We start from the raw sequence: 12,947 nt of genomic DNA, 5'->3' as shown, positions 1-12,947 counted from the left end.
AAAGTCACTACACGTATTTAATTTTATGTAAATTTTTCTGTTGTTCCTTAACGGACTTCGCCTTAATTCCCACAGCAATGATGATGCGACCGTTAAAAGTAATACATTTTTTAATTACATACGAACTTTCCCATGCCTTAAGGAAATACATTAAGAAAATAACAAAAGGATTTTTTTGCTGTATTTTTTTTAAGATTTTTATCGTGTCCGTGATTGTCGCTTCCTTGTAATTAACGAAAACAATTCTCATAGCGATATTATCTCCGTTTTCATTCCACTTTGCGTGCCTACATTCATGCTTTATGAGGGAAGTCACTCATTTTGTTGTCTTCTTTCACCTTTTTCTTCCTCACTTTATAATTGTGTCAAATCTTCATTGTTGGATGGCTAGATGTGAGGAATTTCGTGTGTGGATGTAAAAAATGTACGTAATGCCGGTGGATGTGCTGTTTGTTTAGGAATCGGAATGGAGTTTTTGAAGTTTTAATGGAAATGCTCCTGGATTATTTCGTTTAATGAATTTTAAGGAATGAGGATGTTGATTTAGAGATTTTGAAGATTTGAAATGTAAATACTTAATTATTACCATTTAAGCCTGGATAATTGAGTTTAAAACTTCAAAGACTCCTTTGTACTGAGGCCGAATTTGGTATGAGGCTGAATTTCATCGAATCTGACCTGGAGCCGGAGTTATGCTGGTCTAAGGCCGAGTTATGTGATTGAGCGGCATATTACAATCCAGTAAATGCCTAGTTCCATCGTATTATCATCCAATGAGGCGCGGGATAGACTGACAGCGGTATAACTCAATTGAACTACCAACCCAGCATTACACTAGTCTTATCCCAGCTTATTCACCTTCTCAGCACAATGTTCCTCACAGAAATATTCAGCATAAGTCATGCTGATCATCAAAATACTTCTTTATAGCCAAAATTTCTACAATAAGACAAGCAATAAATTTTGTTCAATCAACCTGTCCATAAATTATTGTCATTAACATGCTGCCAAATTATATTTTTATGGACCATCTTTCTTAACAGCTTATGTTCATCTTATAAAAAAAAGTAAGAAAATAATTTACATCAACAAAAATTTATCCATCGCCAGTTTGCTTTCATTAGGGATTATTAATGTTGGATTAAAAATTTTTTTAAGAACGCGTAAACGTGCTGTAATTATTAATTTTACCTTCTTTTTATATCGAACACAGTCTTGATTATGTTCTGTTGATTATGAATTAAAATCTTGATTGATGAGAGAGGAGCACCCGAGCAGCACAGCGTGGTAAGGCATAGTTATGTCGCTGTAATGATATAAGACTCCAAGTTGCTCTGATGATGCCACAACGGCTGATTTCCGCTTTTTTTGAAGGCTAATTTGCCGCATTTTGCCACTCGGGTCAGCTTTGGTGCGTAAAACATTCAAGGTCACAAGGATTTTGGCAGAATTACACAACAAGTGATTATCAGCAATTTTTTTTAATCCTTCTTTATTCAGGAGTAGATTCCAAAAATATGGAAACAAAAGGTTGAAATTTGCGTAATTATTTATTTTTTTCAGCTGTTCACAAAGGCAGCCGGATGGTCGGAATATTTTAGCATTAGGAACAAATTTGTAAAGATATTTTTTTAATGGAATCAGTCATAAATTATTGATTTTATGTTGTTGATGCTGGCGGATCTAAATTTTGTGATTTTGGGTGTAAAAGGACAGGATTGATGCTTTGGGGGTCGTTCGGATGGTTTGTAGCGTTTAAAGGGTGTTCAGGCTCTTGTCAAACTTTACCTTATTATTGTCACTCAGTCACTAATGTCACCTAAAGCTACAAAGAATAAATAACTCAAAAATTGACAATTTATACCGTTAAACATTCCAACTGTACCTTAATACCTCAAACCATCCAATTGTCCCTACCAGCATGCCACGCTCTTCAAATAATCCACTTCAAAAACATGAACAATTCTTCACCTGGCCATCCACAATAATCATTTCCTTTCTAATGAACCTCTTATACAGACAGTCACATACACACACACGGCTCATTCAAATTTTTATGCGAATCGAAATCTTAGACACGCTCCGTTGCCTTTTGTGTGAATAGAAACAAAAGGCAAGAAAAAAAATGCTAAGAAAAAGAAATGAGAGAATTTAATTGCGGGACGAAGGAGAAAACGACATAAATAACGAATACTTAAAGTTGTATTTCCTGAAGCGGCTTAAAATAACTTTACAATCAGGGCAGCAACGGTCCCACGAGAATCAAACAGAAAATATTTTTAATTTTTATGTATTTTTTTCCACTTTACGTAACACTGTATTTGGAACATGTGAATGACAATAGCTTAATTGCGTGGATGACTACAGATTTAATTGAATGTATACAGAGGACATCAGCATCTCACTTGTCAATTTTTGCTCTGTTTCGGTTACTTTTTGTGTGAATTTTTCGAGTGTATACAATTTGTCGTATTGCTTTTGGCAATTTATCCTTCCGCTACTGCTAACTGACCGAAAATAAAGCATGAAAAGGGCTAGAAGGTTTCTGATTTTTTTTGTCATGGACGATTGAATGACGAATGAGTTGTAAAAGCGCAGATTTTATTTTGGAGATTCGTGGATGTGCTTTGAGGAACACAAGTGAGTTGCAGCATCCTGTGTAACATTCCGTGCATATTTTTCAAAATTGGATGCAATAAATTGACAAAATGCAGTTTGGGAACATATGGGCTGTAGTGAGTCAGTGGCGCAATGACTCAATGCCTTGAGATCTAATGGAGGTCCATCGATTCTTGGTTCGAATCTCAAACTGGTCAATCTTGAGTTCAAATCTCAAAATAGCAATACAGCTCACAAAATTGAAGCAAATGACAGCAATGAGCATCCATCAACTTTAAAGTGGCTTTAATACCCAAAATGTAAATCAGCCCTCTGCCAAAATCCAACCGAAAATAAGACAAATTACCCCTTTTTCTCCATGACTACTCACGGCCAAAAATTAAATTTCATGAATAATTTGCTCAAATTGTCAACTGGAAAAACGGTCACATTTAACACATGTCAGTACATGCAGATAATGTTTCGCGACTGGTGGCCTCATGCTCTTGCCTGTATACATTTACCTACCTATGCACAAAATATGTGCATTATACACACGAGATCAAATTACTGGCCATCTTTCAAGCGATTATTTCTAATTTATTAAATTATTTCCATCCATGCCCAGCACACAAAAAAAATATTAGTTCCAAAACTCACAGTTGAAAGCCTCAAGCGAATTAAATTTCACCTTAATTAATTCATTTTATACACACAAAAAAATGCTCGCTCAAACGCAAAAATGGAAAAACGAGAAACAAAAAAAAAACAAAAATCCATACGGTTTCGGTTCCTCTAACGTGCAACATCTGTCAATGTGCCTTTTATATTTTTGCGTTTTGCCTTTTTTTCTATGTGTGTCTCTATGCGTACGTACGGAGGACTCCCTTATTCACGATACATACGAGAGATATTGTATTACGTTGCCTTCTTGCGGAACCCGACAATGTTTTAGAAATAAAAATTAAATTTCACTTTTTTTATGTTTTCATTTTCAAAAGAAAACGAAAAGCAGCATTATTTATAAAAATTGTTCTCCGGTGTTTTCATTAATTCGGAACCCATCTGGAATGACCCTTCATTATTTTCATTACATGAAAGACGTAGAAAATCATCATCACCAAAAATTTACATTGCATTATGATATTGTACAGTACGGTGAGGAAAGAGAAAGTTTTTTTTAATTTTTTTATATCCCTTTGCTTTCGGTCTTTCCTTTTCGGAGGACCATTCCGCCTTTTTTTATTTTTTGTGTGCCATTTGATGCCGTTGCGGTAGTACCGTAATTGAGATGGTTGATGTCTTAAAAATTAACTTTGAAACGCATTTTATGTCTTTAAAATATTGGGTTTCTGGTGTTGGTAATTTATAACGGTCATTTTGAATTTGAATATTGCATGGATGGGAATTTTGTATTTTTTCTCACTTCAAGCTTTTGTTTTCGATTTTTTCGATGATTGAGATCAATTTTATTGTAATTTTTGAGGAATTATGTTTAAAAATGTGGCAAAAATTAGATAAAACTTAATTTACAGATCAAAATTGTCTAAATTTTGTCAAATTTCAAAAATCCACCATCTTGAAGTTTTCATTCACTTCAAAAAGTTTTTGTTGATTTTTAAGAGCAATTCATGAGCTGAGTCAATGCTTTCTTCTTTAAAGTAAAGAAAAAAGTGGCAACAGTTACCTGAAAGTCAAACAAATTATACAATTGAGCCGGTTGATAAGAATATTGCAAGATTTGATAAAGTATCACATATGCTTAGACCATTTCGAGGTTTAAGAAGGACTTGAACTGTATTTAAAGACTGATCACTTGGTCACAGAATCCTTGTAATCAGATCTGCTCAGGTGCCTCCTTAGAATTTATTTGACGGGCCCTCCTAAGATCCCCAAATATCTTCTTAAATACACCTATAGCTCTACAATCCAACCAACCTCAATACGAACAGTAACATAGATGTAGACATAATTAGAGTTCCATACAGTCACAACGACATCCCTACATCTCAAAATCCATTAGTTCTCCATATATACCCGCTAAACCATATTCTAGATCTCACTTTTCATATTTCCTTCCTCTCATTGTGTTGATTATGTCATACAATTATGACCGATGAGCTTCATAATGATTGATTATATAATTACTGGCACTTTTTATTCCAACTCTCCTCTATATTTATTCAAAAATTATCCCTTCGTGCGATTGCGAGACTTTAATGATGGGTTATTCCTAACTGCCTTGAATTAACTCTTAATTACCAACTAGATCAGATGCAACGGGTATGAGGAACACACAAAAAAATTCTGTGGTCCCGTTTAAATGTCTGTTAAGTTCATAAAAACGAGGAAAGCACAAAAGGAATTTATATCCTGTAGAATGACAAGATCTATCTCAACATGATGTATGTTGTGTTATGCGCAAACCCATTTTTCATTTACTGAAGCATCAATATCGTAGATATATGATGGATTTGATGTTCATCATCAAAATGCACATCTTTATCAGAGTGGAAATAAAAAGGAGAGAATAGAATATAATGTAATGTCAGGTAATCTTCGTGAATGTTTTATGACATTTGGAAAAATTATGCGATCAACAGCAAAATTAAATTTCTTTCCTTCAATCATTCAGCTATTGGAATTTTTTTGTATGAATGAGGAAAAAAAGAAGGTAAGAGAAGTCAATTTCCGTTAAATACAATTCCCAGGCTTTTAACTTTACTGACTGCATAATTGAGAATTTTTTTTTTCTCTCAACAATTTTTATTGCGAAAGAAACGCGATTACGGATGAGAAAGGAAGTTTGGGAGATAATTGAAATTCCTTATGGATTGGAGCGCATTTTTGGGTTTGTACTTATCTATTTTGATGCTTTAGAGTTTGTTTCTGTCTGTTAAACCTGTAATCCTGCACTTTAGACACTTTAAACAGTAAATATTGATACAGGACTTCCTGGAAAGGTTCCAGTCTTCATCTCGGACTCTGCCTAAGTCTCAATCTCGATCAACAGTACTTATAGTGACCGTAGCTTATGAAAGCCTCAACAGAATGGCCTATCTTGACTATCTATAGACAGAAGACCACACAAAGCCATATCTCATGTAAGACACACTTTAAACCATCATCTTAAAGACCACAAAATGCAAGCAACCTAATAATCCATCTGAATAAATTCACAAGAATTTAATTTGCCTGCGGTGGTTGACCATTACACGTAATAAAGGGTCAATTCTTATAAATTGTATAAATTGCCTCGAGCCATCATATCAGCCAACTGTTATGAAAGGTCATAAAAATATTCTTTAAGGAGGTCAAAAGACAGCGAATGTTATTGCACATCATTTTAAATTTATAAGTAGCTATTCATGCGAACAATATTGTTGTGGAAATGTTTGTTTAGCGGTTTAAAGAGGAATAAGTTACCAGAGACCAGATGTTGTTGGATGTTAATTAACTGATACATATGTTTAAGAGGTGAAGTGTTGTAGTATCGATTCAGTGAGAGTGCGCTTAAGCGCGTGAGTAGCTAGATTAAATTGATTAGCTTCATAAAGCACGAATAGCAGTGTGACTCAAACGTACCATAAGATTCTTGATATTAGAGTCTTGACTGAGAATTGGCAAGCGGAATCTACCTAACGAGCTAGTTTTAAGTGACTGAGTAGTAAGCAAGTATGACTGAGTGTAAATCGACTCTCTTTCTCGATTGGTACACATCGGAATGTTGTCCTCATGGCAGCCTGGCGAACAATACAAGGAGAACCAATCGACGTCCGCGAGGCATTGGCAGGCTTTTAGTTGTTGCTTAAAAGACATTGCCAGGAGAACTTAGCTTTTTTCTAATTATACTGTGCGTTTGGGTAACATTTGATAGTGTGCCAATTGAATCGAGTTTTAGACATCCAAGAAGACCACATTTTTGGACCTAGCATGATGGACATGTATGACTGTCACTAGGGAGGTTAGATACAACTTGGATCTTTATTCTAAAACTTCAAATCTCAATCTATTCAGTCCAAAATCATTGCAATATTAATTCTTAGATTATTGTAGTCCATAACTTCAAGATACAGTAAATTACCCAGTCCAAACTGAACATCCTATACCCAATCATGAGAATTCGTAAAAAGTCCGCTACAGAATCTAATAAAACGTCGAATAAAAACTGCCTATAAAGTACATAAAACACAGTCAAACGAAAAGAAATGAAGAAAGAAAAAAAAATTTTCCAATTCCGTGATTTTTATTGCAATGCAAAAAAAAGAGAACTAAGTCGAAGCGAAGCGAAAGAGGATGAAAAGCCAGAAACAAAGTCGAGATGAGAGTCGTAAAATGTAAAAATATGTTATTTAACAGCTTTTTAATCTCATTATACAAATCGATATAAATATTCACTATATTGTATGTAGGCACATTATGGTGTGTTAAGTCAATTTTTATGGCAATTTTTCTGTGTCTGTAAGTTGATTTTTTTTTAAGTAAACTATTTTTCCCGAAGCATATTCGCTACACATCATAAAGTTTAATATTCTTGCAATCTTTCCATTTTTATTACTTCTTCCTTTCTTTTGTTTCCTCTTCTTGTTATGTCCAATCTTCAATATTCATTCATACTCGTCCTCAATTATGCATGAAACATTTTCTTCTTCTTCATTTTTACTGACTTGACTTGACTGACTGACTTGCTTACTTATTCATGAAATTGGAGGTATTTCTGTATAATGCGATATGTTCATGAATATTGCAGCTGTAGAGGTTATGAGGCTGTTGGAGATTCACTTTTTTTGATGGGAGAAAAAAGTCTTGGCTTTCATGTCCGTAAAATATGAAATATGAATGATGGATGGGGATGGGGAATATTAAAAAGTATGCATACTTATTTTAAAGGATGTGAATCTTGAGGGAGATATTGCAATTATTCTTATGTAAGTTAATATTCATCGCTGTCGATAGAAATGATATTCCACTTGGCATTGGGAATTGGTAAGTGGATGCCAGTGAGAGAGCTAGCTACAGGCGACTGCTATGCAAGGTCATGGATTACAATTGATTTGTATGATCAGCGATGTAGATAGGTAAGTTAATATTTGTAGAGTTAATGGATATGCAAGTATATTGTTGATGATATCCTTGAAGTATGTTGGGTGTTAGCTATGTTTGGTATTGAAGCATGACTCAGCCAGTATGGAACTCTTCATTCTTCAAACCTCCAAGGAACCCCTAACCATCCAAGAAAATCCCTAAAGGCTCCATGTAGGAGACCCTTAGCCCCAATATAAGAACACCTAATCCTCCATCCAAGAACCCCTAATCCTTCATCCAAGAACCCTTAAATCTCAACCCAAGAACCCCTAAGGCTCTATTTAAGAACCCCTAATCCCTGTCCAAGAACCAGTGAATCTCCATCTAAGAACCCCCAAACCTTCATCCAAGAACCCCTAAACCCTCAACCATGAGCTTTTAAACCTAAATCCAATAACCCTTAAACTTATATCCAAGAACCCCTAAACCTCCATCCATCCAACAATACAACATAAAAAAAAGTACTAAAAGTATGAAAATGGCAATAAAAAAATCTTCATAGACCGAAATGAAATCATGTGCAAATGTGTATTCATAAATTTATTAATCTTCCATAACTGATAATCGCATTAAATGAGTTCTATGCTGCATCATACGAGGTTTTTATGCTGTCAACGATTTTTTTTACTGCATTTTTTTTATCCGTCGTTGACGTAAAATGCATCAAAATAATGCGTAAAAAATTACACATCATAAAATTCGTAAATTTAATTTATTGGCATTCATTAAGCGAGTTCCTGTGCATTTTTACTATTGGGCCCTGTCTAAGAAGGGACATAAAATACTCAAAGAACAATGATTTTTATAGTTTTTCAGCATATTGATTCTTTTATGTTTGATTTCTTTTTCATCAATTTTTATTATTTTATTATTTTTTATTCCTCAACAGCAGATTGACAATCGAACATGGAACCAAGCATTTTTTTCCTATTTTTTCTCTCTTCATTCAATCAAAAAGTGTTAAATTTGTAATAAATTTTCGACATGGTACATAAAATCGTCATATTTATTAGTCGGGATGTTTTGAACAAACAAATAAGCTTCCTTTAAACACTCTCTGTGTCTTTGTTTTGTGACTTTCTTTTCTCTTGATTTTTTTGAGCAAACAGAAGTAAAATTTGTAAATTATTGCGGCAGCAGGAATTTTTGAAGAGTTTTTGAGGGGATTGAGCATTTTGTCGTTAAAGTGTTTAAGGAATGAAGTGGATATAGCTTTTTCTAATAACGCTTTAACCAAACTGATACTGTACGAAGGATAAAGTCAATAGAGTCCGATGGACAGGACACATTGTTAAGAAACCTAGTGAAGCTCCCATTAAGGTTTCCCGGTGTCTCGGTCTCGACAAATTCTCGAGAACATGACCAAGACTACTCGGGAAGTTTCGGTTCAGTCTCGGCATCTGAAACCCTTAACTCCAGTAATAAAGTCTTTAAGTCGGATGTTGAAGATGGGAAGAGAGTACAAAGGCGGCTGAAGAACTCTTGAAGAGAGGCTGTTGATAGAGACCGTGAATCATTTTATTTTGGTAATTGGCAAAAGACAGCCAGCGATAGAGCTAGTTTTAGGCGCACACTGAGAGAAGCCATGGATCACAGAAGATCAGTATGGCCAGAAAAGTAATCAAGTAAGTAACATCGAAAATTGATCAAAAATTCCGTTTCAGGTCGGCGTGACTCTGACTTGATACCGAATTTGATTATAATCCGGCTTTATGCCAGAGTCATGCCTTCCTGAAGCTGGATTTTGGATCAATTTAACAACATGTGCTACTCTAGCTTGCTGCTCCTAAGTGTAGTTGCTGGCTATGTCACCTAATTTGTACAAATTCTCTATCCGCGAGTTGAACAAAGCTACTCATGCTTGATCATCGAAATTTCAATGTTTTTGTTCCTGAATGGACACATCACTCATTATTGTTGTATTTAAATCAACCAATTAAATGAATTATTAAGATAATCAGAATAAATCGATTCAAATAAAATATATTAATTTTCAATTTTATTCCATCAAAAAAGTTGCCATTTATACATATATTCCAATTAGCATCAATTTAAAAGTATCAATTGATAAAGCCAATTTTAATCATGTTAAATGTAAATTATTTCAAATTGTTATTTTAAATAATTATAAATTCATCAATTAATTTGATGGAAAAAATGAATTTTTGGGGAATTTCGGGAAGGAGGCAAATTGCATATAAAATGAATTTTTCGATCCCCTCCTCCTAAAAAGCAAACGCAATAAGTGATCGACTCGCAATTTTTTGGTTGAAAATGTTAATAGTTATGCTACCTAATCCACTAATTTTTAACAATAATTGGTGACTGACTTCTATTTGGTATTTATTGTTATTACGAAATTTATTGCCAATTGATTCAATATAAATCCAAGCTAATGATCACATCGTGCAAAAAGCTCTATTTGACAAGCAGATTTAAATAGTCGCACAGATAAATTATGGTACATGATCTCCCCCCAATGATGCCTTAACCTAGTTATATCACTAACAATCACTTGTAGATTTTTTGTAACAAATTTGGAATCTTTATCGACTTTATGTAGATTTCACTTGATACCTTGTGTCACTCGGTCAACAATGGTCAGGCACTAGCATAAAAATTGCAGTCTTAGCTATGATCAAGACTCAAAATCGACAAGATTCGAGTTAACTCGACTCCATAGAAAATTCAACTCAATTTCAAGCTCTGGATTTGATTCCATAAATATATTCACTCAAAAATTTCAAAAAATCTTATAATCCAAAAAATGCGCCTTATGCCCTTCCCAAAATTCCAAAAATCTTACCTTGATTTTCACTTTTATTATATTTGTTTAAAATAAAAGACTCTAAATTGAAAGTAAGAGTGAATATTATTACATTCACGGCATGATGCATCCCTTAACATCCACAATACACACAGAAAGAGTAGCAAAATAAATAATTTCCTTCATTCTTCTTCTTCCTTTCCTTTTTTTTCTTACACGATCGTCTTAAAAATAAGGGGTGAATGTACTGACTTCTTTCTTTTCTCTTCCTTTTCATCCGTGCAACATCTAAATTTATTGAAGATTTCAACGATGATTGTCATGACTTCTTTCGATGCTTTTCAGATCGCATCATAAAAAATAAAAAGGAGAAAGAATGGAATGAAAAAAAAAGATCGGGCGCCCCTAATATCAATTGTAAAAGACAATGAATTTTGTGATGCCACACATAACAATAATCTCTGTCGGAACTCATTAAGATCCGCAAAAAATATAAATTTTCGTGGAAGAATTCATAGCTGCACCTTTTGTCTTTTGTAGGAATGAATAGTAGGATTGTGGATAGGATGATGGTTTGGATTTTGAGTGAATAGAGCGCATTTTGGTGCAGGATATAACTTTGACAATGTTCTGGAACCGAATTTGGATGGGATTCAGATTAACGAACTTGGAAATTTGGTTTTCTAAAAATAAGAGAAATTAAAGGATATAATCAGTTTAAAAGTAAATTAAAAACTTACCTACTAAAAAATAATTCATACTCTGTCTTACTGTTGGCAGTGGACTCCTTGCATTTATGAAAACCCAAAGTACTCGATTGCTTAAACTTATGCTCACATCTCAATTTCAATGTTTTTATCAACTATGCCTGAAATGATCTCCATCCCCAAAAAATTACATAATGCACATCACTCATTATTGTTGCATTTAAATCAACATCAATTAAATGAGCCATTATTAAGATAATCAGAGATAAATCGATTCAGGCAAATAAAATATATTAATTTTCAATTTTATTCCATCAAAAAAGTATCTTGCCATTTATACATATATTCCAATTAGCATCAATTTAAAAGTATCAATTGATAAAGCCAATTTTAATCAGTTTTATTGTTAAATGTAAATTATTTCAAATTGTTATTTTAAATAATTATATTTAATTCATCAATTATCATTTAAATTTGATGGAAAAATTTCAATTTTGGGGAATTTCGGGAAGGAGGCAATCATATATTAAGTTGCATATGAAATTAATGTTTCGATCCCCTCTTCCTAAAAAGCAAACGCAATAAGTGATCGGCTCGCAATAATTAAGTGGATTTTGTTCATTTTTTGGTGTAAAATTTTAATAGTTATGCTACCTAGTTAAAGGATTTTGAACAATAATTGGGGACTGACTTCTATTTTGTATTTATTGTTAATACGCGATTTAATTGGATTGATTCAATATAAATCCTCATTTTTGAACGCTAATGTATTACACCGTGCGATACAAAGCTTCATTTGACAACCATAATGAGCTTGGAGTCAATTTTGAATCTTTAATTATTTACTCACTTATTTCGCTGGCCATAGTAATCCATGGCCTCCCTCAGATGATGCTTGAAACTTTGTTTATCGTTGGCAAACGCTTGTCAATTTCCAATACCAAATTTGGTATCCTAATCGAGTCCATATGAATTTTTCTTCAAGCCTTGTGTCATTCGGGTACTAAGGGTCAGCGTCTATCTTAAAAATTACAATTTTAGTTATGATCAGAGCTCAAAGTCGACTCGACTCGACTTCATACGAAATTCAAGTCAACTTCGAGTTCTGAACATGAACCATACTCAATTCTTTGCCCTAAAATCTCAAAATACCTTAAATTTCTAAAAAATGCGCTTTATACCCCTTCAAAAATCAAAAAAATCTTACCTTAATTTTTCACTTTTATTATATTTGTTTAAAATAAAAGACTCTAAATTGAAAGTAAGAGTGAATATTATTACATTCACGGCATGATGCATCCCTTAACATCCACAATACACACAGAAAGAGTAGCAAAATAAATAAACAGAATGCATTTTTTTCTTCATTCTTCTTCTTCTTCCTTTCCTTTTTTTGCCACTATGCCTCTTACACGATCGTCTTAATAATGAGGGGTGAATGTACTGACTTCTTTCTTTTCTCTTCCTTTTCATCCGTGCAACATTCAAATAAATTTATGACGTGAAGATTTCAACGATGATTGTCATGACTCAAATGGCTCTTTATCCTCTTGATGCTTTTCAGATCGCATCATAAAAAATAAAAAGGAGAAAGAATGGAATGAAAAAAAAAGATCGGGCGCCCCCTAATATCAATTGTAAAAGACAATGAAGTTTTTTTGTGCATTGCTTTGTGCCACACATAACAATAATCTGTCGGAACTCATCAAGATCAATATGGCAAAAAATATAAATTTTCGTGGAAGAATTCATAGCTGCACCTTTTGTCTTTTGTAGGAATGAATAGTAGG

Source organism: Chironomus tepperi, unplaced genomic scaffold (assembly GCF_022539635.2).
Source record: "Chironomus tepperi strain 1889 unplaced genomic scaffold, CSIRO-AGI_Ctep_v1 contig_335, whole genome shotgun sequence".
NCBI lineage: Eukaryota > Metazoa > Arthropoda > Insecta > Diptera > Chironomidae > Chironomus > Chironomus tepperi.
Note: the sequence above shows the minus strand (reverse complement) of the source record.